General features: G+C 39.6%; 1 long non-coding RNA gene across 1 annotated transcript in view; it reads left to right on the forward strand.

Moving 5' to 3' along the window:
* The window catches only part of LOC144586147 (uncharacterized), a 35494-nt gene extending 10677 nt beyond the window's left edge, over positions 1 to 24817 (forward strand). Inside the window, exons 2-3 of the long non-coding RNA XR_013540899.1 lie at positions 21826 to 22009; positions 24237 to 24817. This is a non-coding gene — a long non-coding RNA (uncharacterized LOC144586147). The remainder of the gene's footprint in view (positions 1 to 21825; positions 22010 to 24236) is intronic.
* The last annotated feature ends 221 nt before the right edge of the window (positions 24818 to 25038 follow it).

The raw sequence follows: 25038 nt of genomic DNA on the forward strand, positions 1-25038 counted from the left end.
GGAAGAGCAGAGGACAAGGACAAGTAGCTCCAGAGCTAATGAAGTGGTTGGGCCAAAGCTGAAAGGAGGCTCAGCTGCGGGCGGGCGTGGAAGTGAAAGAAAAGTCTGATGCTGCAAAGAAAAATACTGCATAGGAACCTGGAATGTAAGATCTATGAACCTTGGTAAGCTGGATGGGGTCAAACAGGAGATGGCAAAAATAAACATTGACCTCCTGGGTGGCAGTGAACTAAAATGGACGGGAATGGGCGAATTCAATTCAGACGATTATCATATCTACTATTGTGGGCAAGAATCCCATAGAAGGAATGGAGTAGCTTTCAAAAGAAACTCATTTTATTTCTTCTTGTCCTGGATACACTCACTCAGAAGGCTGCTTGTCAAACATACGGCATTTCCCTCCTTTTCTTCAAGTCAAAGCCTTCATGTGGATTTACTGTATAACTTGAATTTCTCTGTGTGGTGAAACACATATGGGAGTAATAGCAACATACTGCACTCAAGTGCCAATTTTTTAAGTGTTAACAAAAGGGTGGGAAAAGCTGTACAGTACTGGGATACAATCTCAAAAATGATAGAATGATTTCAATTCAAATTCAACATCACATTAATCCAAGTTTATGCATCAACCACCAATGCTGAAGAGGCTGAAATTGACCAATTCTATAAAGACTTACAACACCTTCTAGAACTGACACCAAAGAAAGATGTTCTCATTATGGGGGATTGAAATGCTAAAGCAGGGAGTCAAGAGATAAAAGGAACAGCAGGCAAGTTTGGCCTTGGAGTTCAAAATGGAGCAGGGCAAAAGCTAATAGAGTTTTGTTAAGAGAACAAGCTGGCAATCACAAACACTTTTTTCCAACAACACAAGAGGCGACTCTATACATGGACATCACCAGATGGGCAATACCGAAATCAGATTGATTATGTTCTCTGCAGCCAAAGATGGAGAAGCTCTATACAGTCAGCAAAAACAAGACCTGGAGCTGATTGTGGCTCTGATCATCAGCTTCTTATAGCAAAACTCAAGCTTAAACTGAAGAGAGTAGGAAAACCCACTGGGCTAGTCAGGTATAATCTAAACTAAATCCCTTATGAATACACCGTGGAAGTGAAGAACAGATTTAAGGAACTAGATTTGGTGGACATAGTGCCTCGTAACATACTACAAGACGCAGCAACAAAAACCATCCCAAAGAAAAGGAAATGCAAGAAAGCAAAGTGGCTCTCCATTGAGGCCTAACAAATAGAGGAGAAGAGAAGGGAAACAAAATGCAAAGTAGATAGGGAAAGTTACAGAAAATTGAATGCAGACTTCAAAAGAATAGCAAGCAGAGAAAAGAGGGCCTTCTTAAATGAACAGTGCAAAACAATAGAGGAAAATAATAGAAAGGGAAAAACCAGAGATGTTCAAGAAAATTGGAGATATTAGAGGAACCGTTTGTGCAAGGATGGAAATGATAAAGGACAAAAATGGTAGGGCCCTAACAGAAGCAGAAGACATCAAGAAGACAAAGGACCACATAGTCAAAGCTATGGTTTTTCCTGTAGTGTTGTATGGAAGCGAAAGCTGGACCATAAAGAAAGCTGACCACCGAAGAATCGATGCTTTTGAATTGTGGTGCTGGAGGAGACTCTTGAGAGCCCCCTGGACTGCAAGGAGAACAGACCTATCCATTCTAAAGAAAATCAACCCTAAGTGCTCGCTGGAAGGACATCCTGAAGCTGAGGCTCCAATACTTTGGCTGTCTCATGAGAAGAGAAGACTCCCTGGAAAAGACCCTGATTTTGGGAAAGTGTGAAAGCAAGAGAAGGGGACGACAGAGGATGAGATGGTTGGATAGTGTCACCGAAGCTGCCAACATGAATTTGACCCAACTCCTGGAAGCAGTGAAAGACAGGAGGGTCTGGCATGCTGTGGTCCATGGGGTCACGAAGAGTTGGAGATGACTTAACGACTAAACAGCACCAACAACAAAAATTCTTGCAACAGTTTGCTAAGCTCAAGGGAATTTCCTTTATAATAAATGCACTTGTGAATGCAGCCTGAGTTGTGAATTGTATGGTTTTGGCTTCCCCAATTAAAGGAGACAAATTTATTTCTGAACAAGTGGATGATTTATTTATTTATTTATTTATTTATTTTATTTCTATCCCGCCTATCTGGTCATACTAGACCACTCTAGGCGGCTTACAATTGGAGCAACAATAAAATTATTAAAAACATTACAAATAGACAAAAATGGAAATCAAAGAATATAAAAGAAAAATCATCAGGGATTATCTGTTGGGAAAGCCTGCCTATACATCAGTGTTTTCAATTGTTTCTTAAAAACATAACTTTAGTTTCATTCATTTTAATAGGAATCAGCCATAGTTAAATGTTGTTGTTTAGTCGTTAAGTCGTGACTGACTCCTCGTGACCCTGTGGACCAGAGCACGCCAGGCCCTCGTGTCTTCCACTGCCTCCCGGAGTCGGGTCAAATTCAAATTGGTCGCTTCTATGACACTGCCCCTCCATCTCGTCCATCTCATCCATAGTTATATACCTATGCAATATTTTGACTTTTAAATCAAGATGGAAAAAGCTAGTCTTTCTTTCTTTCTCTCTCTCTCTCTCTCTCTTAAGAGTCAAACTCTGAGTTTGACACATTATTAGGGCCTTTTAATGATATCCCATCATATGATGGCCTTATTCTTTCAGAAATTCTGCTGAGGAAAAACACAACCTTTTATAAAACATGGGGTCCTGCTGAAATGGAAGCAAAGGGATTGAGCTTTGGCTGTGCTCGTATGTGCACACCACAACTGAGAAAGCCATGCTGCCCATCTGTATATGGGGAAATAGGGGTACCTCCAATTTGGCATACTTTGTATGCTTGTGGAGCTCTTCTCCAATGATTGCATTGTGAGTAATGATTGCTGGTGCCTATATTTTCTAACCAGCTAACAGATCCTGAAGCATCCTTCTCCACACACACACACACACACACACACACACACACACACACACACACACACACACACACACACACACACACACACACACACACACACACAGAGAGAGAGAGAGAGAGAGAGAGAGAGAGAGAGAGAGAGAGAGAGAGAATTCTAATGGCCATTAAGATTTCTGCAGGGATAATTAAGGTTTCTCTCCAACCAGTAATGAATTTTGAAAATTCTTTGTTGGACATTCAGAGCCAGGATGAATTTAATACCTCACTAAGACTGCTTCAGCAGGATTGTCAGTGGGAATTCAGTAACTGGGTTAGAAAATATTAATGAAGCATGAAAACAGCAGCTTTTAAGCAATTGGCACCGACATTCGAATGGATTTTCTTACTGCAGGTTAAATAAAGAGACCATTTGAAGGCATGAAAATTGGCCTATTTAGATATTTTATTAATTTTCTCCCATAGAAAAGCAAGATAATGTGGTAAATGTTATTGATATGAATGTTGACACATTTCATTTTGGCAAGCTCATTATATTTCCATATCCCTAAACAGTGGTCATTCACTCCCACAGCATTCCACAAACAACTTAAGGCAGCTTCCTCTCACTGAAAGAAATAGCTTCCTTTGTTAACTGAGCTGTTCCTTTTTAAACATTTATTTGCACAGCTTCCTTCCTGGTCAGTGGATACAAATGAAAAAGAGATATCATAGATTTGCAAAACTGAATGGATTCATATTTACAGAAATGGAAATTTAAAGTCAGTCACTCAATGTGTATTCAGCTTAAAGCAATTTTTGAGAAGGTGAGCCACGTATGGCAGGAAAAAGTAGGTTTTATTGCCACTGCCCTTGTTTCTTCCTTTTGTGACTAAAGGTGGATGCAGTTGCATCTAGAACATTACAAATAATTGTTTGCAACCTCAATCTTTCTAGTTAGAACAATGCAAACCCCAATATGTCTGAGGACTTTTCTGTGTTTTGGCATTCAGACATACAGTGTGCATCCAGAATTGTTGGAACATGTCAAACTGTAGGGAGAAGACTTTTCTATAGAATGGGCACCACCATACTAACATGACTGATCGTGACTTCAGAGCAGATCTAATGCCCACATGGAGCAATGAGGAGGTCATGACTTTAAAGATGGAATGGATTAAAAAGGGACAAAGAAGTCTGTCAGGTAATCGTGATGGAAGTTGTTTGGAGCCTGGCAGCAAACAGGTAGCCAGTGCAATTCTTTCAGCAAAGTTATACATGCTGTTGGAGGCATTCTGCACCATTCGCAGCTCTGGAACACTCTTAGGGCAGTCTCTTACATACAGTGCATAAAGCAATAGTCCAGCCACAAGACTACCTATGGTCTGGACCAGTGATCCCCAACCTTGGGCCTCCAGATGTTCTTGGACTTCAACTCCCAGAAATCCTGGCTAGCAAAAGTGGTGGTGAAGGCTTCTGGGAGTCGTAGTCCAAGAACATCTGGAGGCCCAAGGTTGGGGATCACTGGTCTGGACTATTGTGACCAAGACTGTGTGCGAAGCAAAGGTACTAAAAGACCATCCAAGCCAGTGGGATTTCTTGGACATTGGTATCCTTGGTAGTAGATCCCATTTGCTGTAATCTGTTACTAGATACAGCTTCCTCCCAGTGCTGCCATAGTCCAGACCACAATATAATGATTTCTCATCAGAACTTGTAACTTTTTACAGAGGTGTAAAACATAACTGAGCTAGTTATTCTTAACATGCTGGTATATAGGTATTTGGCTCCTGAGCCAGAGGTTGAAAGTTTGATTCCTCACTGTGCCTCTTTGACAGGAGCTGGACTTGGTGATCCACAGAATCCCTTCCAACTCTGCGGTTAAAGTTATAAAATGCATGTATTCTGGTTCCCACCCCTGCGTTTCAGTAACTTAATTTCAGATACTGTACATTCAGTGCCAAACCTTTGAATTTTGTGATGCTCTTACAAAACCACACATGGCTATCTGCCATCAAACTTCAACAGTTAATTATTAATGAATTGCTATGATAATTTGCAGTATATATCCTGAATTTCTGCAGCAAATCAGAACCTGTGTGGTAATGTTACTACGTAACAATCCGAACAATTTTCATAAATTGCATCTGGTGTCAGAAATGGACTGGTGGATCAGTGTGAATAAACTGAAACTTAATCCAGACAAGACAGAAGGTGCTCCTGGTCAGTCAAAAGGTAGATCAAGGAACAGGGATGCAGCCTGTGCTGGAAGGGGTAACACTCCCTCTGAAAACACAGGAGCGCAGGCTGAGGATGCTCCTGGATTCATGACTGAGCCTAGATGCCCAGTTTATCAGGCAGGCTATCCCTTAGTAACTGGCTGTCTAAGAGGGATTTTAAAATGGGATGAATTGATGTTGCCCTTGTCGTTTAAAAACTGTTTTATACTGTTTTTATCTAAATTTTTAACATAATGCATGTTTAATTCATTTTAAATATTTGAATAACTCACAATTTTTAGCTTTCAAACACTGACTTTTTTGATTACATGAGTCACCTCGGGTCCTTTTTAAGGAAAAAGACAGGGTAAAAATATTTTAAAGCAAGAAAGAAAATTATTTAGGATATTCAAAACCCATTTGCATCAATACAGATCCATTTATACCCACCATATTTTTCTCTTTTTATTTCTTACCAGATCGTCCCTCTAAAATGTGCGATTTTTATTATTCACACCTGCATCTTCTTCTTGGGACTACTAGCCTATTTGCTGCATACTGGGGATAGTTTTTCTCCCCTCACTTGTGCCAAATTTTCATCAGCCAGCTGTGTGCTCCTCTTAGATAAAACTGACTCTTCCACATGCCAAGTTTTAAGAAAAGATGGAAGATCTTTTAAAAGGGAGCTGTGCGAGGGGATTATGAATTTGGCAGGCATATGCCACATTTATGGGGGCGGGCAGGCAGGCGGGCAATTAGCTATCCTATCTTTTGGTCATTTAGATCAAAATGAGCACACTGTACATGCAACCACTTAAGCTAAAAATAATTTAAAATGGAAAAGCCTAAAAAGCAACCCTTATTTTTAACATATAATATGACTTTGTCATAAACCCTCCTCTCTAAACTCTTCATACAATTCCATTTCAAACTATGTGTGCATCTCTCTCTAGGTACCATTTTAATGGCTATGGTTAGTTAACAGGAGATATATCTCTACCTCTCTCTTGCTGTGTGGATTATTTGGTTTATTTTTATATCCAGTCAGTCTCTGTTGTTACTCACCAAGGAAATCTGCCTTTCCCACATTTACCCTATATCTTCCTTTCAGTTATGTATTGCAATATATTTATCACAATGAGTTATGTGTCCAAAATATGACAGCTGGTGTTTCTTAATTATCAACTCTACTTTTTATTTTCCTCTCCCATGAAATACCTCACTATTCTTTATTCAGTCAGTCCATAGGATGTGAAGAATTTACTCTGTAAGTATACATTTCAAAACTGTGTGTTATGGAAGATGATTATAGACTATGAAGATTCTTTTCTTGCTTTTCTTGATTACGTGGGTTCAATGGACAGATATAGCTCTTTCATCTGTGAGGAGTCTAGGAATCAACTAATATCTCCAATCACATACTGACCAGATGCATTGGTCACCTAGTCATACTATCCACAGCTGTGCTCAGTGCTCTCTCTCTCTGTGTGTGTGTGTGTGCATAGTTTGTATGTCATTCTGGAGAAAATACAACTCCAGAGCCCTTGGAAAACACTTTATTAGAATGGCTAAGCAGGGAGGTATCACTTTTGTGTGGACTCCCAAAATGGAGCAAGCTATGCACTGCTTATAAAGGGTTTTGAGATACACCAGCCCAAGCACTTGAAATTTTCCAGTGGATATACCTGAGCATGTGTATATGCTAGTATTTCACAGCCACTCCTAGTTGTAGTAACAGGAACACAGTCCATTAAAGACAAAAAAAAAAAAAAAAAAAAAAAACAATTGTGAGCCCCCTGTTCCAGTAAGTACCTCTAACCACACAGGTTTCCTAGTAAGCTATTTCTTTTTCCATGGCTACATGACTTGTATTTTCTGCAGACAAGAGAGATGATCTTCAAAATGGATAGTTTTAGTTTCATTATTCTAAAAATGGGGCAGGATGGATCTCATTGTTATATGTTGCCAAGTCACTTCTAACTTATAGGGGCCCTAGTAGGGTTTTCTAAGTATGTGAGATACTTAGCAAGTGACTTTACTCTTGTCATTCTTATTAGATCCTTAGTGAGTTTCCATGGCCAATCAAGGATTTGAACCCAGATCTCCTTAGATCTAGTCTGATTCACTGCATCATACTGGCTTACACATGTAAATTGGAACATATAAACTGAATGCAAATGAGCATCCTGTTTATTAAACAAATCTCCTATGTGGCTGCCCTATTTGTCTACAAGGCAATCTTTTTTATTTCCAAAGCTCATCATGAGGAATTAGTATTCCGTTATTTTCTGCATTTTCTGATCAATGCATAAAAGATACAGTATATCTGTGCTGTAGTTTTAAAATCCTCAATAAGTGACCAGGTAGGTGCTCTCAAAATATTTCCAAACCAGTGTGAGAGAATGATAGAGAGCTTAGCATTCTGATGAAACAGCATGGCGGTTACACCTGCTGTAGATTCCGCGAAACCCCAGCTGTGAATACCAATAGAGATGATTCAGTCCTTTATCTTTCTGAGGTAGGCAGATATAATACTGTGCGGCACTCTGTGTCTTTTAGATAAGGCTGCAAAATCAAAGGCCCTGTCTTCTGTGGACAGTTATTAATGACCTTCCACATTTTACATAGGTCTAAGGCTGTACCATGCTTGTTCCAATGCCTTTTCCAAGATTCCATTCAACTTTGCATTTGTCGGCTGAATGCCAACCTTGAGAGGTGGTTTCTGGACTTCATTCTTGCTTCTGGATAGAGATTTATGAACATAATTTTAACTCAGCTCAATATTGCATGCTAGCAATCTACAGAAAAGGCCTGTGAAATGAAACCCTATAACCTAACAGTGCTTTGGGTCAAAAGGTGGGGGAGAGCTATGTGAGGGGTGTTAGAAGATTATTGGTATGTGTGTCTGGAGTATAAGCAATCACAAAACATAAGGTAACATTCACAGCTATTTAGATTCCAATTTCAAGACTTCAAAAAGCGAAGAAACTGAATATTTGCTGGCCTTCTGGTTTGCTTGTTGTTGGTTATATCTTAGTAGCTATTCAAAATTAAGCTCTGTTGTGTGTTGAGTTTTTGTGTACGAGTACATTTAATATACTTCAAATTCAAATTCTGTCTTGGAGAGTCACTATTCCTAGCTATTGCTACTTTTGTATCATTTGTATTGGTATTTTTCCCTTTAAAAATTGAGATTTTTTTCCCCAGTTGGTATTTTTCCCTAAAAAAATAATTGTGATTTCCCCCACCCCCCTTCTTTGTATTTGGAAAAATGTGGCCACTCTACAATATTTCTTCTGAATACATACTACCTTGCTTTTGTAGCTACCCCTCCCCTCTCTGGTGGTCCATAATAATGCTAAGCCTGATACGTTGTGGAAAATGCAAAATAGCAGCCAACACATTTGGTGGGGAAAGAAAGAAGCTATGCTTCTTTCACTGTTACTGGCGGGTCTGGCCACCAAGAAAGAATGGATTAATTCCTCCTTCCACTCAGCCTTTGAAGATACTTTCTCTACGATACACATAAATGAGGGGAAAGCCAAATGAGTGCATTGGGTCAAATGGAAAGCAAATAAAGTAGGAAAGTGTCAGATAACAGTTATTTGCAACTTTAGCATTTACTTTTCTTTTGATATATAAACCTATTTCAACTCCTAATGCATTTTCCCATTCTGACTCAAACAGCCATTTTGAAGATTGTTTTCTGTTGCCTAGGATAAATAAGTTCTTACAAGGATCACAGTGGGTTCTTTTAAGTCTTTACTCTTTTAAAATTTGCAATGCTTTAAGTTGCCACTAGATATTGTGTGTGTATGTGTATGTATGTTTATTGCTATTCCCTTGTTTTCAGCTTGGTTAATTTCCACTCCAGCATGATTGAAAAACTAGAAGTGTAACAAAAAAATAAAAATTAAGCGCCCATATAAAAACATTTTAAAAATTAATATAAAATAGCCTTCTTATAAAACAGTACATAAAGTAGTTTATTCAAACAGCAGACAAACATAATAAAAAAAATTAACTAACAGAGACAGCAGTCACAGGAAAATATTTTTTTTCCTTGATAAATAACATTGGCAAAAAAAGGTTATGTCCTTGCATCAAAGCTTAATAATAAATAAAGAAACAGACATGAGGAGAATGATATTTATTTATTTAAAAACATTTGACATCCACTACTCAGGATGATTCCCCTTCATGGATTGCTGCCTTGTCATGGCGAAGGGGCTTGAGTAACTCAGAGAAGTTATGGGCTTTGCCGTACAGGGACACCCAAGACGGACAGGACATAGTGGAGAGTTCCGACTAAACGCAATCCACCTGGAGTAGGAAATGGCAATGCCACTCCAGTATATTTGCCAAGAGTGTCCCATGATCAGAAACAAAAGGCTAAAAGATGTGACACTGGAAGATGGGCCCCTCAGGTCGAAAGGCGTCCAACATGCTACTGAGGAAGAGCGGAGGACAAGTACAAGTAGCTCCAGAGCTAATGAACTGGTTGGGCCAAAGCCGAAAGGATGCTCAGCTGTGGATGTGCCTAGAAGTGAAAGGAAAGTCCAATGCTGCAAAGAAAAATACTGCATAGGAACCTGGAATGTAAGATCTATGAACCTTGGGAAGCTGGAGGTGGTCAAACAGGAGATGGCAAGAATCAACATCGACATCCTGGGCATCAGTGAACTAAAATGGACAGGAATGGATGAATTCAGCTCAGATGATTATCATATTGACTATTGTGGGAGAGAATCCCATAGAAGGAATGGAGCAGCCCTCATAGTCAACAAAAGAGTGGGAAAAGCTGTAATGGGATACAATCTAAAAAATGATAGAATGATGTCAATACGAATCCGAGGCAGACCTTTCAACATCACAATAATCCAAGTTTATGTACCGACCACCATTGCTGAGGAGACTGAAATTGAACAATTATATGAAGATTTACAACACTTTCTAGAAGTGACACCAAAGAAAGGTGTTCTTCTCATTCTAGGGGACTGGAATGCTAAAGTCGGGAGTCAAGAGATAAAAGGAACAACAGGAAAGTTTGGCCTGGGAGTTCAAAACGAAGCAGGGCAACGGCTAATCAAGTTTCGTCAAGAGAACCAGCTGGTCATCAGAAACACTCTTTTCCAACAACACAAGAGGCGACTCTGTACATGGAAATCACCAGATGGGCAGTACCGAAATCAAATTGATTATATTCTCTGCAGCCAAAGATGGAGAAGCTCTACCTTGATGTTAGGGAAGTGTGACGGCAAGAGGAGAAGGGGACGACAGAGGATGAGATGGCTGGACAGTGTCATAGAAGTAACCACGTGAATTTGACAGAACTCTGGGAGGCAGTGGAAGATAGGAGGGCCTGGCATGCTGTGGTCCAGAGGATATTACCCTCACTGTACCAAATATGAATCTCAGAATATTGCTGCCAGATACAACAAGGTTTATTTATGGTTTGGTAGGTAAATCACAGAAATAGAATCATGGATGTTCTTTTATTATTCATTCCATAAACGTTGATTTGATTACATATATGATTGCTTGTATTCATTCACTTTAATCAAGGTCTCAATATTCTGACAGTCTATGCATTTCTTATTACTTTTAACTCTTTTATATTCTCTACCACACCAACTTTCCAATCTTTTGTCTAAACACTTCACCATCTTCCCCCTGACTGACTCTCTGTCTCCCCAAGTTCCGTTGACTCCGCCCCTCCTGTCATAGGCTCCTATACTAGAGTTCTTAAAATGACTGACAGGAGTGACGTGTGGGCTATCCACCACAGATGTGTTCAGTCTTGAGAAGAAAAAACTTAACCATCATATTGTTTGTTGTTTAGTCATTAAGTTGTGTCTGACTCTTCGTGAGCCCATGGACCAGAGCACACCAGGCCCTCCTGTCTTCCACTGCCTCCCGGAGTTGGGTCAAATTCATGTTGGTCGCTTCGATGACACTGTCCAAATATCTCATCCTCTGTCGTCCCCTTCTCCCACTTGCCTTCACTCTTTCCCAACATCAGGGTCTTTTCCAGGGAGTCTTCTCATGTATTGAAGCCTCAGCTTCAGGATCTGTCCTTCCAGTGAGCACTCAGGGTAGATTTCCTTCAGAATGGATAGTTTTGATCTCCTTGCAGTCCAGGGTACTCTCAAGGGTCTCCTCCAGCACCACAATTCAAAAGCATCAATTCTTTGGTGGTCAGCCTCTTTGTGGCCCAGCTCTCACTTCCATACATTGCTACTGGAAAAACCATAGCTTTGACTATGCGAACCTTTGTCAGCAAGGTGATGTCTCTGCTTTTGCTGATCATATGATAATTATCTTCAAATACTTCAAAGTCTGTTACATAAAAGAGAGAGCAAGTTAGTTTTCTGCTATTCCAGAGTCAATGTTCTTGTGTGCTGTCGAGTTGCTTCTGACTTACAGCAACAAATAAAGTTTTCAAGGTATCTGAAGTGTCTAAAGAATGGTTTCCCATTATCCCCCCTATCAATCAGTTTGCATGGCACAGCAGGAATTCAAATCCAGATTGGAATCTCTCCCCTGCTAGCACTGAGGCATTCTGGCCTTGCCTGCTAAAAGAAGGAATAAGGAATTGAGTTGCCTGTATACCATCCCAGTGTCAGGAGAAAGATAATGAACAACACAGCATTGTGAGCTGGGACAGAGGAAGAACAGCAACTGGGCTAAGTGAGATGGGACAGAGAAGGTTGCGCTGAGGATATTCCATAGCCTGGGTTGTTTGCTTTTGCAGGGTGCTAAGCATAACAGATCTTTTCTCATAACATCTTGACTGTACTGTTCTGCTGTGTATTTTCAATCCCACTCCTCATGTTGTTGGGGTGGGGTGGACAGGGGTTGTTGCAGTTTCACTTCTATTAAATGGATTTTAGTGTTACCAAGTCTCCAGTGTCCCATGTCATAACATTTCAGAGCCAAATCCAAGACTAAGGGAGTAGACTCTTGTGATGTCACTGAGACTAGGGAAGTAAGGGGTAGAAAAGGGACTGAAACATCTTCCGAACAATGAAAATAGATACAAAGACATTCTCTTCTCTCGAAAGCACCCACATGCACCCACTTGTCCTCTCCTTTGTTCCTGGTTTTCTGGTGCAACCGTGTTATGCAAGCACAGAACAAATACAAACAACTTTGGGCTGAACCAGTGATCTCTAATGCCAGCTAAGAAGAGATAGATGCCAAGCTAAGGATGGCACCTTGCAGATTAAAAAAAGAAAACACATACACACAGTTTCTCCCTCTCCAGTGCTCTTTGCTCTCAAGCTTGGCCTGGCTTTGGGACCCAACCACCATAGTGGGTAGAGATGGGAAGATCTAATGGAGGAGATCAAGAAGATGACTGTTCCTTCTGGTTTAATAACCAGCCAACAGATTCTTGATTACTGTAGTGGAAGCCATGAAGTACTTTGCTCAATATATGTCAGCACCTGGTAAGAACAGGATTTAAACCTGGGTAAGTTTAAATCCTGTTCTCAGTCAGGCCTGGCAGTGAGAATGGCACCTGATTGAACAAGGAGGCGAATCTATCCAACTATGGATCTACCCAATGGATTTCAAAGTGCAGTCACAGGTGAGAGTCAGCTGCAGTGAACTATTGTGAATCCATTATCATGTTCTGTTTGACAACTTCCAAGATTTGAGTGAAGTGGGACACTGAAAGAGGATTGAGGTTCTGTTGGTGTGCCCTGTGCATTGTCTCCTTGTCAGAGTCAACAGAGATACAATAACTCCACCCAAATTGATTAATTATATTGGGAGACCGCAAATAACTTTACTCATCTTTGGCTTGTGCTCCAGATGTGCTCCTTCCTACAGAAGACAGGTCTATGTCTTAATCACTTCCATTAAGATACACCAAGGCCTGTCTCAAATCACCTCCTGTTTAAACTACTGTAATGCAGTCCATGTAGAGTTATTCTTGAAGATTGTTAGGAAACTGGGGCTAGCTCACAATAAAATGGTCAGATTGCTTTCTGGCACTTTGTTAGCTCTATTAATCAGATAGCATGTTTTGTTGCTGGTGCACATATGGGACTGTCCCTTGTCTGTGGCATTGCCCCAGTTGTAGACCTCCTTCCTTAGAGAAATGAGATATATAGGTTCTTTTCTGGCATTAGGTAATCCACTAGAACCCCTTGTTTCACAGGACCTATGTGTGATTCTTAATCATTTATTTTTCTCATTATTTCCACACTACTTGGATGATGACTGCCCCTGTTTCAAGTTTCCATATATCCAGAATTGATCTGCAATTTGGACTCAAGAAATTCTTGCATTGGGATTAACACTGTGAACCTAACGATTATTAGGTTCAGTTCATTAAATGAACTGAAGCAGCTTCAGTAATACTCTAGCCAGGAGTGCCCTAAGAAAGCCTCTGGCATTTGTTATTACATGTCTCTCTTCAACAACAATGGGGTAGGGGTGCTGGACCACCATGTAGTTCAAAAACCATGTAAAACTCTTATGCCCCCCAAAAAGAAACTACAAAGCACAAACAGTTGATTAACACACACATACACACACCTCCCCAACCAGTTTCCCAGCATACCCCAGCAACCTCTTTGACCGCCTTGTGGAGTTGCCATGACAGGAGAGAGAAATGGCCTGGCTGCCAGCATCAGATCATCAACAGGGCCCTAAGTAAGCTTGAGATCCATCTTTCTCACGACACTTCCTGGAATGAATAGCAACACACAGTATACTTTATATTGAATATTTATTTACTTACTTATTGAAATATTTCTTTATTTCTTTATCTATGGGGGGGGGATATACCATAGCATAGAACCGAAACTGTGCTGCTCAGATCTACGCAATTCAAAGGAGAAGTGCATTATATTTTGAGACTTGTAGCAAGCAAAGCATCTAGATAATTGTTTTTAGACAAGGCAGGACTTTTTCAGTTTTTATTTTAATGAAAGTTATAATGTAATTTTCTGTCATCTCTAATCTGCTGTAGTGTAAGAAACAAAAAAGAAGAAAAAGCAAAAAGCCCCAACTGTATAGTGGGATGGATGGCATACTAATATAGACTCTGCCCATTTTTTTTCTTTTTTTCTTTTTGTTGGTTTGTCTTGTTTTGTTTGTTGAACTGGATGATTTCCACAATTATATCTTTGTTTATTTTGCAGGCTTTCTGTTTTGTACGGCTTTCTGTTTTGTACACTAATAGATTTGAACAGTTGCCTATTTGTGTCACCTTGTATACTATGAAGAAAACATATATTGTACCTTCAAAGATGATCAGTGCTGTAGCAAATGAATCCTTCTACTCTGTCTGAATAGGTTGATTGGTTGTTGGTGGTACTGCATATTCTGTGTTTGGTTCTTGTCTTTCTGATCTACGTCATACCCATTTATTTCTATATTGGCCTAGCAAAACTGGCATTGTGCTTCAAAACAGCAATAGTAGCTGCAAACTGAAAACAAAACCAAATTTTTGTGAATAGATGGTTTTCCATTTTGAGTATTTTAAAAATGTGGATCCCATTTGAGGCCCCAGCAACTTCATGAGCCTATTGTTAACATAATAAGTTAGAAGGTGGGAGAAAGAATGTAAGCAAATCAACATGACACTCAAAATGACTGCTCACTGCCATAGCAACATGCAATCAATCCCCCCTTCATCATTATGTACCTTGTTGTGCTACTAATAGTTCATTCTTTTCTGCAAATATTGGCAGAAACTCATAGGAAACGTTAGCAAGTGACACAGTCTAAATACGTACAGGCCAAAAAGGAAGAGAGGTTGATATTAACACCTAGTTTTGTATTTGAAGAAATACTGTCAGTTGTTCATGCTCATCCAAGATCATATGGGTGGCATCACTGCATTTTTAGATGGCATAGGTTAAAGGGATTTGGGAGGAGGACATATTGCTCCTTTTAAAAAAGGGCTTGAAAAGGCATCACTGCTATTTATTTCCTTGCTGTTGCATTTAACTACTCTAAATACAATTGAAACAGTGATATAGTTTTCATTCATCCAGCAGTTTTCATTCTCAGGAACAGGTGTGTGTGTGAATCTGATCCAATCTGATTGCTACCAAATATTCACCATACAAATTGGGACTGCCCTGCTCTGCCCAGAGCTGATTTAGAAGTGAGCTGAACCAACTTGACCTCAGGTTCCTGAAAATATTTGTAGGTACTTGTATGTTTTTCGAGCAGGAGGGGAAAAAGACATGGATATGTGGAAAAGAGAATCTGCTACACAACAACAATGACCTTGGGAGTGTGGTGATCCTTCCATTTGCAGGCAAATCTTCTACCAGATGTCTCCCTCCCTTCCCTCCTTTCCCAAGAGCTGTGGTCAGGGCAAATACGTGTTGCAGGTACGGAAGAGACCTCCAGTCAGTAGTCTCGTTTGCCTCAGTATGTCAGCTCACTATTTAGCACACATCAGAGGACTGCATATTTTGCACCCACTCACTATGGAACATACACAGACACTCATGGTATATAAAAAACATGGCTTTGCAAATAAAGACCACTAGCAGGCAAACAGAAAAGTTGGGGAAAATTCATCCCTAGCTCTACACTGACCTACCAAATCAAAGCCCATACAAGAGAGTCAGTTGTCCATCTCACATTCACACACTCATGCTCAGTCTTAAGTGTAAAGAAGACTCAGTGCAGCTACCTAAATGAAAAAAAGAAGAAAAGTCTAGAATGGACACATTCTGTAGGCCTTGTGGTGGAATGGGCATGGGGTTTGGATCCAACCCATCCCAATTTCATTATTCCCCTACCCATAGAATACTCTGGTTTGGGACCTATTAGCAGCAGGCATTGTCAGTAGAATTGCCTACCCCCAAGGAACTATTAGCAGGCATAATGTCATTTGGGTTATACATACCCCTCTCTGCTGACTGAGGGGCACCTCTACCTATCTACTCCTCCTCAACCTGGGGGCTAGACATGCCATCTAAATCCCATTGATTTCAAGTGGGACATTCTCCTAGATATGCAGTTAAAATGGAACTGCAGATTAAAATGATAATCATTCTATAATAATGTATTATCAACTTGATATCAGAGATAAAGCTTAAAATTTTAAGTTGTTGTTTCGGATGAAAAAACAAACAAAATGAAAGAAATCACACACACACACCCAACCTAACCTAATCATGGTCAAAATGAGGATCTGGATAGGCAAGTCGCATAAAATGGATTAAACTTCCATAAAGCTTAATGAAAGTCAGTGTTCACAGAGAGAAAATACATTATTGTTCTGATTTTCATTATGTAGTTCAGCAATGCAAATAATTGAAGAACTCAAGGATAAAAGACACAGTTGCCCTTCTTTAATATATGCCTAGTGTCCTGGCCCGGTTTGGTTCATGTTCTTGCTTTGTAAAATACTTTTTGAAAGACAACCAATGTTTTAAATGTTGGGATCATGTTTTTTTCCAAAAACGACAACCAAAATTTAAATCAACATATTACAAATTGTTTAGAGCACCAGTGCCAAAGAGCTAACTCACCAGTAGTCAAAACTTGATGCTGCTTCAGGCAAAAGGCAAGATGTCCTGCTTCCTTTCAGGTATGGAGGTGAAGTGGACTGGTTATTGAATTTTACAATAACATGGGCATTCCTCCATTGCCTCTACTACTTACCTCTAAGGCAGCAGTCTATTTTGGGGGATGCTGGGTCTGTCCAGTGATATGCACACAACATTGTCTTTCAAAGTAGGAAAGCAAAAGCAAAAAAGCAAAGTGTGCTGCTTATATACCACCCCATAGCATTTAAAGCACTCTCTGGGCAGTTTGCAAGTTAATTATGCAGGCTATACATTGCTTCCCCCCCCCCCCCCCGGTGAGCTGGGTACTCATTTTATGGACCTCAGAAGGATAGAAGTCGGAGATAACTTTGAGCCAGCTATCTGGGATTGAACCCTGGGTCATGAGCACAGTAGGGAAATCACCACAGAACTCAGGAGTGATGCGTGGAATATTAGGGTTTGAAAATTAATTTGTTAACCTTCACTGTTAGAAATTAGGATACTAATTGTCTTGAGGAAGTGAAAACACTCAGTTCATTGAATTTCTTTCAATCAATCGATTAACTAAATTGTTAGTTCCAAAATAGATAATGAGATTTACTGAAAATGGCATGTCATCATTGCTGCTCAAGTGACACATTCATTATTTGTACCTTCAAGAGTGGTCTCTTATTTTACAGTTGCCTTCCTCGGTCTGGCATTTTTCCCCCAGGAGGGTTATAATAATTGTGTGCCGTCCACTCAATTCTGACTTACGTGACCCTTTCCAAGGTTTTTATGTAGAGAATACTCAGAAGTGGTTTACCATTCCCTTGTTCTGGTGGGTGTCCTAGGACTATGCAGCTTACCCAAGGATCCCAGAGGCTGGTTCTTTTCCCAAGACGCCCAGTGGGGAATTGAACTCCCAGCCTCTGACTCCACAGCAAGGTACCTAACTGAATGAACCAGCAGAGTATTAGGCATCGTGGTGTCCCACTGGAAACTGTCAGATTCGAGAAGGCTGTCCACCATGGAACTTTACCTCACATCTGTACAGCACACGGAAAGCCGCCAGGTTTGTATGTTGGAATTACATTCTGAGTTTTTTATTGTCGTCATGTACCTTGATTCCCCTGCCCCCATCCTAAGCTTTATTTGGCTTCTAATGAACAATTTGGATGTGTCAGTTCCTTCCAGCAATTTCTTTAAAAGCAAAAATTTATACATGTAAATTAACATGAATTGATGGCAATCTAAAACCAAGAAGTATTCTTATAGCTATTTGCACAGAATTAATAGTTAATTGTCTGGAAAAGGATTTGCACTGTTCACATGCACTCTCCCAGTATCCTCTGTACTATCACACACTTTGCTATGGTTTTTGTCTAATCTTCCCCCATCTCCTGATTCTAAAAAAATGGGTTGGCTGGGAATGATGCAAAGAATCTTTTAGACTAGCACTAGTTCTCTTTCTTGGTCTGCAGATGCTTTTGAACTACAACTCCCAGAAATCTCAATTACTGGTGAAGACCTCTGGGATTTTTAGTACAATAACATTTGGGGACCCAAGGTTGAGAACCACTGCCTTAGAAATTTGGAGAGGTCTATGCTGGACCATTCAGAGAAATGAAAGCTGAAATTCTGTACCCACTTATCCAAGCCTCAGCCCCTTGCACTAAGCAGGAGTTGCTTCTCAGTATATATACATATTATGTATTCACAGATATTTTGCTTTTGTATTTTAGCGGAAAAAAGGCAAGAACTAGGAATGTGAGATGCCCTTTCCCTCCAAAAGCCCTCTGTAAGCCTTGTAGACCCCCCCCAACACACACATTAGCTTACTCACAAAGCATTTTTTTAGATTGAATAGGTCTTTCCTGAGTTTCTGTTCAAGAGGGCTTTTAAAAACAATGGTGGTGGGGTTTTTTGTTGTTGTTGTTTTTGCTATAGTTTAACAATGTGTGATTTGAATCTGAGAATCAGTAAACTTATTTTGGTGTACATTTCTTAGACTGTGTCTGGTTGGATTTGATTTAAATAATGATCTTTTTTTTTTAAAAAAAAGGATTGTCTTGACAATTTAAATTAAAAAATGCCTTTTAAATTTAAATCATGATTTAAATCAATTTGATTATTTAAAAAATCATTGATTTTTATCCATCCTGGACAACATGTGGGCCAGACACAATTTGTGCTCCAGAATCCTTGCAGTGATAGAGAGCTGTGGAGGCAATTGTGAAAAATACACACTTTTTTTTCATGTGTGGACTAAAATGTATTTTAGTTAATGCAAGAATGTCTCTACACTTTTTAAAAAATATTCCTGAAAAAGAAAGGCAAGCTAATAGATGGGTGTAATCCTGTACCGAAGGGGAAAAAACTTAACAAACTAAGGATGAAACATGGATGGGGCTAAAGGAAGTCCATGGATGCAAACTTCAGAGAGATTCAAGTCCTGTTTCAGAACTTGGGGATCCTTAAAGCAACTTTCCTGAGTTTTGTTTACTTTTCCTAATTATTTCATTCTGTTTTGCTTACTTTTAGATAGTTTAGTTCCCTCCCCATTTCTTTTTTGCAAGTTTGTTTGTGAAAAGGTACTGAGAAAAACAACAAAGAAATGGTTTAGATGTAAAGTGCATAAATTAAGCAAACCTAAGTATATTTTTGGTGCGAAGATTCATCTTGTTCGTAAAATGCCTGTTTTTGCCCCCAGCTTCCACAATGTGAGCTGTTTTTTAAAGCAGCCATTTGAGAATACAGTATCAGCATCCTAGCACTTACTTTCTGATATGTTGTAGAAAGACTACAAGATGAGACGTTCCACAGAGCTAACTGCCAGCATATAAATCAGTCAAGCAACATAATGGGATGAGATTTTAAGATCCGAAATAATGCTTTCAGAAAAAGTGTAACTTGCGATACCCAAGGTACATGATTACATTTGTAAAAAAAGAAAAGAAAAAGAAAAGAAAAGAAAACAAAGAGAAAAGGAAACGAACAGCAGAGAAAAGCTGGCTTACATATACATACATTATGGTTTAGCTACATGCAAGCTTGCTGGTAAGAGATATGCCCCCCCAAATAGCAAATTCATTTCAGACCAAGACAATATGGCTTCATGTTGTTTTATTGTCTGTATCTTGTCCTGGGTATGGTTGGGAGGCCAGCAACATCTTATTCCCTGAGATTTGAAGGCCAAAATCTAAGGCTAGGGAGTAGAACTTTTTCATATCACAAAGGCAGGATAGGGATGTTCTGAGAGGTGGAATTCTCTCCCCAGTTTTACACAGCTGTTGACAGGGCTTGTGCAGCAAAAGTTGCTTCTGCAGTGAATTCTGTTTCTTCCACTACGCAACAGGATTTCAGCCAAGAAATATTACCATAAGGTGACTCTTGTCCCCCTGATAAAATTTAGGATTAGCGGTATGAGACAGCCATGCTGAGGCTAAGAGTGCTCCTTGTCTTCTCTGACTTGCATGTACTGCACTAATTCCAGTGAGCCTTAGAGTGCTAGTCTGCTATATATCATAAGAATGTGAGGAAACAAATGGGGAGGGGGGGAATACATTTCTCTGCAATATAAAGAATTAGTTTTGCAATTCACATTCATTGAACATGTGAATTTGCAATCAATGAAATCATTCTCTGTAGAGAGTTTATCGGCAACATTGGATATGCAGACAATTACTAGCTAACAAATTAGGCATTCTGCAACAATCACTCCATAAAATCAATGAAGTAAGCAATGAACAAACTCTAAAAATAAATGTTAAAGAAACCAAGTTCATGTTAATCAGTAAAAACTGAACAACAGTTAGATGTAGTTAAATATCTGAAATGAAAGTGTGACTTACGTTGATATCTATAAATACTTTATAAACTGATTGAATGAATAGTGGGATCATACTAGGGCTGCTTCTTTGGTCTTTCAGTTGAGGCAGGAGGGATGATCTCCAGAGATCCAAGGACTTTTCACCCATCCATAGATCTTGGAGGACTGCTGCCGTGACCAGGCATGGGATTTTTCAGATTCCCTCCCTCCCACTAGAATTGCCAGAATTCCGCAGGGATCCCCCATCCCTCACTAGAATTCTGGTAGCTTTAGTAAGAACAAAAAAAATAAAAATAAAAATAAAAGTTCTCAGAGGAATATCCTGATACATGCCTACTATTTGCCAAAGTTCTCTCTGCAGAGACAGTAATTAAGCAGGGAGAAGGATATGGGTGGAGCTTTCTAAGCTCCACAGGAACTACAAAGTATTAGGGTACAGTAGCCTCTCTGTTCATTTGGCTCTATAGAGAGTGTTTCCCAAAAAAAGTATTGGTCATAGAATCATAGAATAATGAAGTTGGAAGGAACATATAAGGCCATTGAGTCCAACCCCCTGCTCAATGCACAAATCAAAATCAAAGTACTGTATATCTGGCAGACAGTTGTCTATTTTCCTTAATGTCTCCAGAGTTGAAGTGCTGACCACCTCCCAAGGTAAATGTTTCCATTGTCATACTGTTCTAACAGGAAGTTTTTCTTAACATTGAACTGAAATCCTGCTTCCTATAGCTTGAGCCCATTATTATGTTTCCTCCACTCTGGGATGATCAAAGACAGATACTACCCCTCTTCTGTATGACTACTGTTCAAGTATTTGAAAAGTGTTATGATATCTCCTCTCAGTATTCTTTTTTCAAGGTTAAATGTCCACAATACCTTTGATCTTTCCTTATAGGGTTGCTTTCTAGTCCCCTGAACATTCTTGTTGCCTTCCTTTGAACTTGCTCCAATTTGTTGGTAATCTTCTTAAAGTGTTGTGTCCAGAACTGGAGACGGTACTCAAGATGAGTCTTAACCTGTGCCAGGTAGAGCTGGGGCTAGCACTTCACAGGAATAGGAGACTATACTTCTGTTAATGCATACTAAAATAGCATTTAACTTTTTGCAACCACATCACACTGTTGACTCTTACTGAACTTGTTATCTACAATCCCAAGATCCTTCTTGCTCATAGTACTACTGTGGCAGGTAGCTGTGCTTTTGTTTGTTTTTCTCCTATGTGTAGAGCTTTGCTCTTCTCCCTGTCAAATTTCATTCTGTTGTTTTCAGCCCAGTGCTTGAACCTATAGATATTGTCCCTCCCCCCCCCCTTTTTATTCATTTTCTATTAGGTATGGGAAGATTATAGGGCAGGGGATTTGGATCAGGGCATTGGAGTAAAACTGAGGCTTCAATACTTTGGCCATCTTATGAGAACAGAAATCTCCCTGGAAAAGATCCTGATGTTGGGAAAGAGTGAAGACAAGAGGAGAAGGGGATGACAGTGGACGAGAGGGTTGGACAGTGTCATCGAAGGTACTTCTCTGGAAGCTGTTCCTCTCTCTCTCTCTCTCTCTCTCTCTCTCTCTCTCTCGGATTTCAGTTTTCCCAGTTCTCTATCCCTATGTAAAGATACTAACTGGCAGACATGAAAAAAGATAACTGGTAGAATGGTAGAATAATAGAGATTGATGAATTATTGTCAACAATTGTCAATTTAATTAAGTTTTAAAGAGGAGCTAAATAGCTTTATTCAAATGTGTATTTGTACATCTTGATTTTATGGTGATGCAAAAATTGCTAGTTAGGCCATTGGGGATAAATAACATACATTTACACATAATTAGTATCAGAATGAATTGATTGTATATTTATTTATGTATTGTAATCAGAATCATAAACTAAGGGCAGTTTCCTTTGTTTTCCATTGTACACAATTGCAGGTACTAAGAAAATAATTTTTTTTCCTGCAGGGTTCTTAGAAAACAGCATATTCTCTATTGGTTTCTTATTGTATTGTGTTCATCAGCAGTGCAGCAAATAAAAGTTAGTATCATATTCAGATGTGTGCAACTCTACAGTGTCAGAGATGTGCATTTCATGAGCTTTTTTTGGGGGGGGGTATCTCTGTATACCTCGTAGCTTCACAGTGTAATCACAGATCTTTTGTGGTGGGAATGAAATAAGTCAAACGGCATGCTCCTAATGCTGTAGGGTTTGTTCTCACTGAAAGATTCCATCTCATTTTCCCCACCCCATGCCTCCAAAGGCTTGCATGGCTGTTTATGAATCCTTTCTTTTCTAAAGAAGAAGATTGCAGTCTTTTACAAAGGTGACCCTCATTATCTTCCCGACCTCTTGCACATCACATAGCATGGAATGTTTGCCTATGGCGGGAAACAGTGACAATATTTGCAGGCTCAATTCAAAGCAGTAACAAACTATCTCTTAACAAAGCTGAAGGCATGTGTTTTATCACTGCTTATGAATACTTACCATATATTCAATGCTTCATCCCATTCCATTTTGACAGCAGAGTTGAAAATAGCTCCAAATAATGCTCATTGTTTATATTTATCGATTATAAATAATGAAAATCTTTTATTTCTAACCAGAATTGTATATCTCACTATATCATATTTCACTTACAACTTATCAATAGATAGCTTATCTCATTTATAAGGTTACATTGATGATTTTCATTCCTTTAGTTACTTTTTAGAAATGGAAAGCTAAAGATTTACTTTTAAAATATTGTAACTATGCAATTAAAGTTACAGTGATAATTATCCCTGGAGGTTTGGAACTATATCTGTTTTAAAATAACATGGCATAAGAAGTAAGAAAGAATGCTGTTACCTCGACATACTTCTGGATGTGGGCCATTAATCATGGCAAATGCAATGTTCCTTTGGCAAGTAACCACTGATAGCCTTCCCCAAATTTTAGGACACTTTCTTATTTTTTCAGCTGGTCCCACAAAAAGCCTTTGAAGTAACAGAATAAACAATATGTAACACAATATCTGTGTAGTTAGAGTATGACATAGTGTAGAGAGTGATGGACTTGAGTTCAAATTCCTTCTTGGCTCTGGAAACTCACTGGCAGACAGGGTAGAACTGGTAAAACCACTCTGTCAATATCTCACTTACCTTGAATGTCCCATTAGGGTCACCATACGTAGGTTCCAACTTGACAGTAGGAAAAAATTTGCAACAGTGAGCTGCAATATTGTAATGTGTTGTAATAAGTTACACAGGAAATTGCTTTCAAAAAGTAATATCGAAGCTCTTTACCCCAGGCTATATGGTAAACACAGAAAGTTGGGGAAAGGTGTATATTCCTTAGTGACTCATCAACAAATCCCATTCTAGTTCTATGAAAAGTCTCATTTTAGCTCCCTGTATATTTATTTGTCTACACTCCAGAGCCTCATGGCGCAGTGGTTAAACAACTGTACTGCAGCCAAAACTGTGCTCAAGACCTGGGGTTCAATCCCAGGTAGCTGGCTCAAGGTTGACTCAGCCTTCTATCCTTCCAAGGTCAGTGAAATGAATACCTAGCTTGCTGGGGGAGGGGCAATGAGAGACTGGGGCAGGCGACTGAGTTCCAGCTGCCTGTTGGAGCAGTGGAGGAAGAAATGTTAACTACAGGGTCCTCACTATATTTTTTATGTTAGGCTGATGTTAGAAGCCGCAGGTCTGGGAAGACATGGGACCACACTTTAAAAAGACTAACTGGGGCATTTAGAAATATGTTGTAGAACTTTTAAAAGAAGAAGAAGAAGAGTAAAAATGCAGATTTAAGAACGAGAAGGCCAGCCTGAACAGCAGCTGCAAGGAGATCATCTGGGAAAGGACAACGCCAGCCTGGCCCAGGAGATGCCTTGTGCCAGATGAAGATGGTAGCTCTGCCAGTCATCCCAGCTAGATTTCCCATGTCTTCCTGGGCAGGCCTCCATGATGACCTTGTATCTCTCAACTCTGTTACCAAAAGACTTTTGTTTTGGCTTCTGGTTTCGCCTATTGTTATTAGAGAATGTAGCTCTGCTAAACATCTGGGTCCAAGGACGTACCGTATTTATACTCTTCCTACCAATACTTGCAACCAGTCATTGACCTGGCCTTCCGCCAACATTTTTATGGTGTTGTTTTTCTCCTCTGTACTGTTCTGCTGCTGCTGTAACAGGCATGCCCAAAATGTACAGTTTTTTAATAACACAAAATAAAACTTATGCGCTATTTTATGTACAGTATATATGTCATGTTGTAAGCCACCCAGAGTGGTAGAATATACCAGATGGGCGGGATATAAATTGAATAAACAAACAAACAAACAAACAAACAATGTGTAGCCTGCATAATTAACTTGTAAACTGCCCAGAGAGTGCTTGAAGTGCTATGGGGTGGTATATAAGCAGCACACTTTCCTTTTTTTTTCTTTGCTATCCCGAAAAACCAAGTGCTGGAAATTAAAATACCTTGTTATCATTTTGTACCACTTCATACAAGCATCTCCACTAAACTGCTGGCAGGAAAGGTGATGTTGGGGATCCAGAGAGCGTG

The sequence above is a fragment of the Pogona vitticeps genome, chromosome 1 (genome assembly GCF_051106095.1).
Source record: "Pogona vitticeps strain Pit_001003342236 chromosome 1, PviZW2.1, whole genome shotgun sequence".
In the NCBI taxonomy this organism is placed as follows: domain Eukaryota; kingdom Metazoa; phylum Chordata; class Lepidosauria; order Squamata; family Agamidae; genus Pogona; species Pogona vitticeps.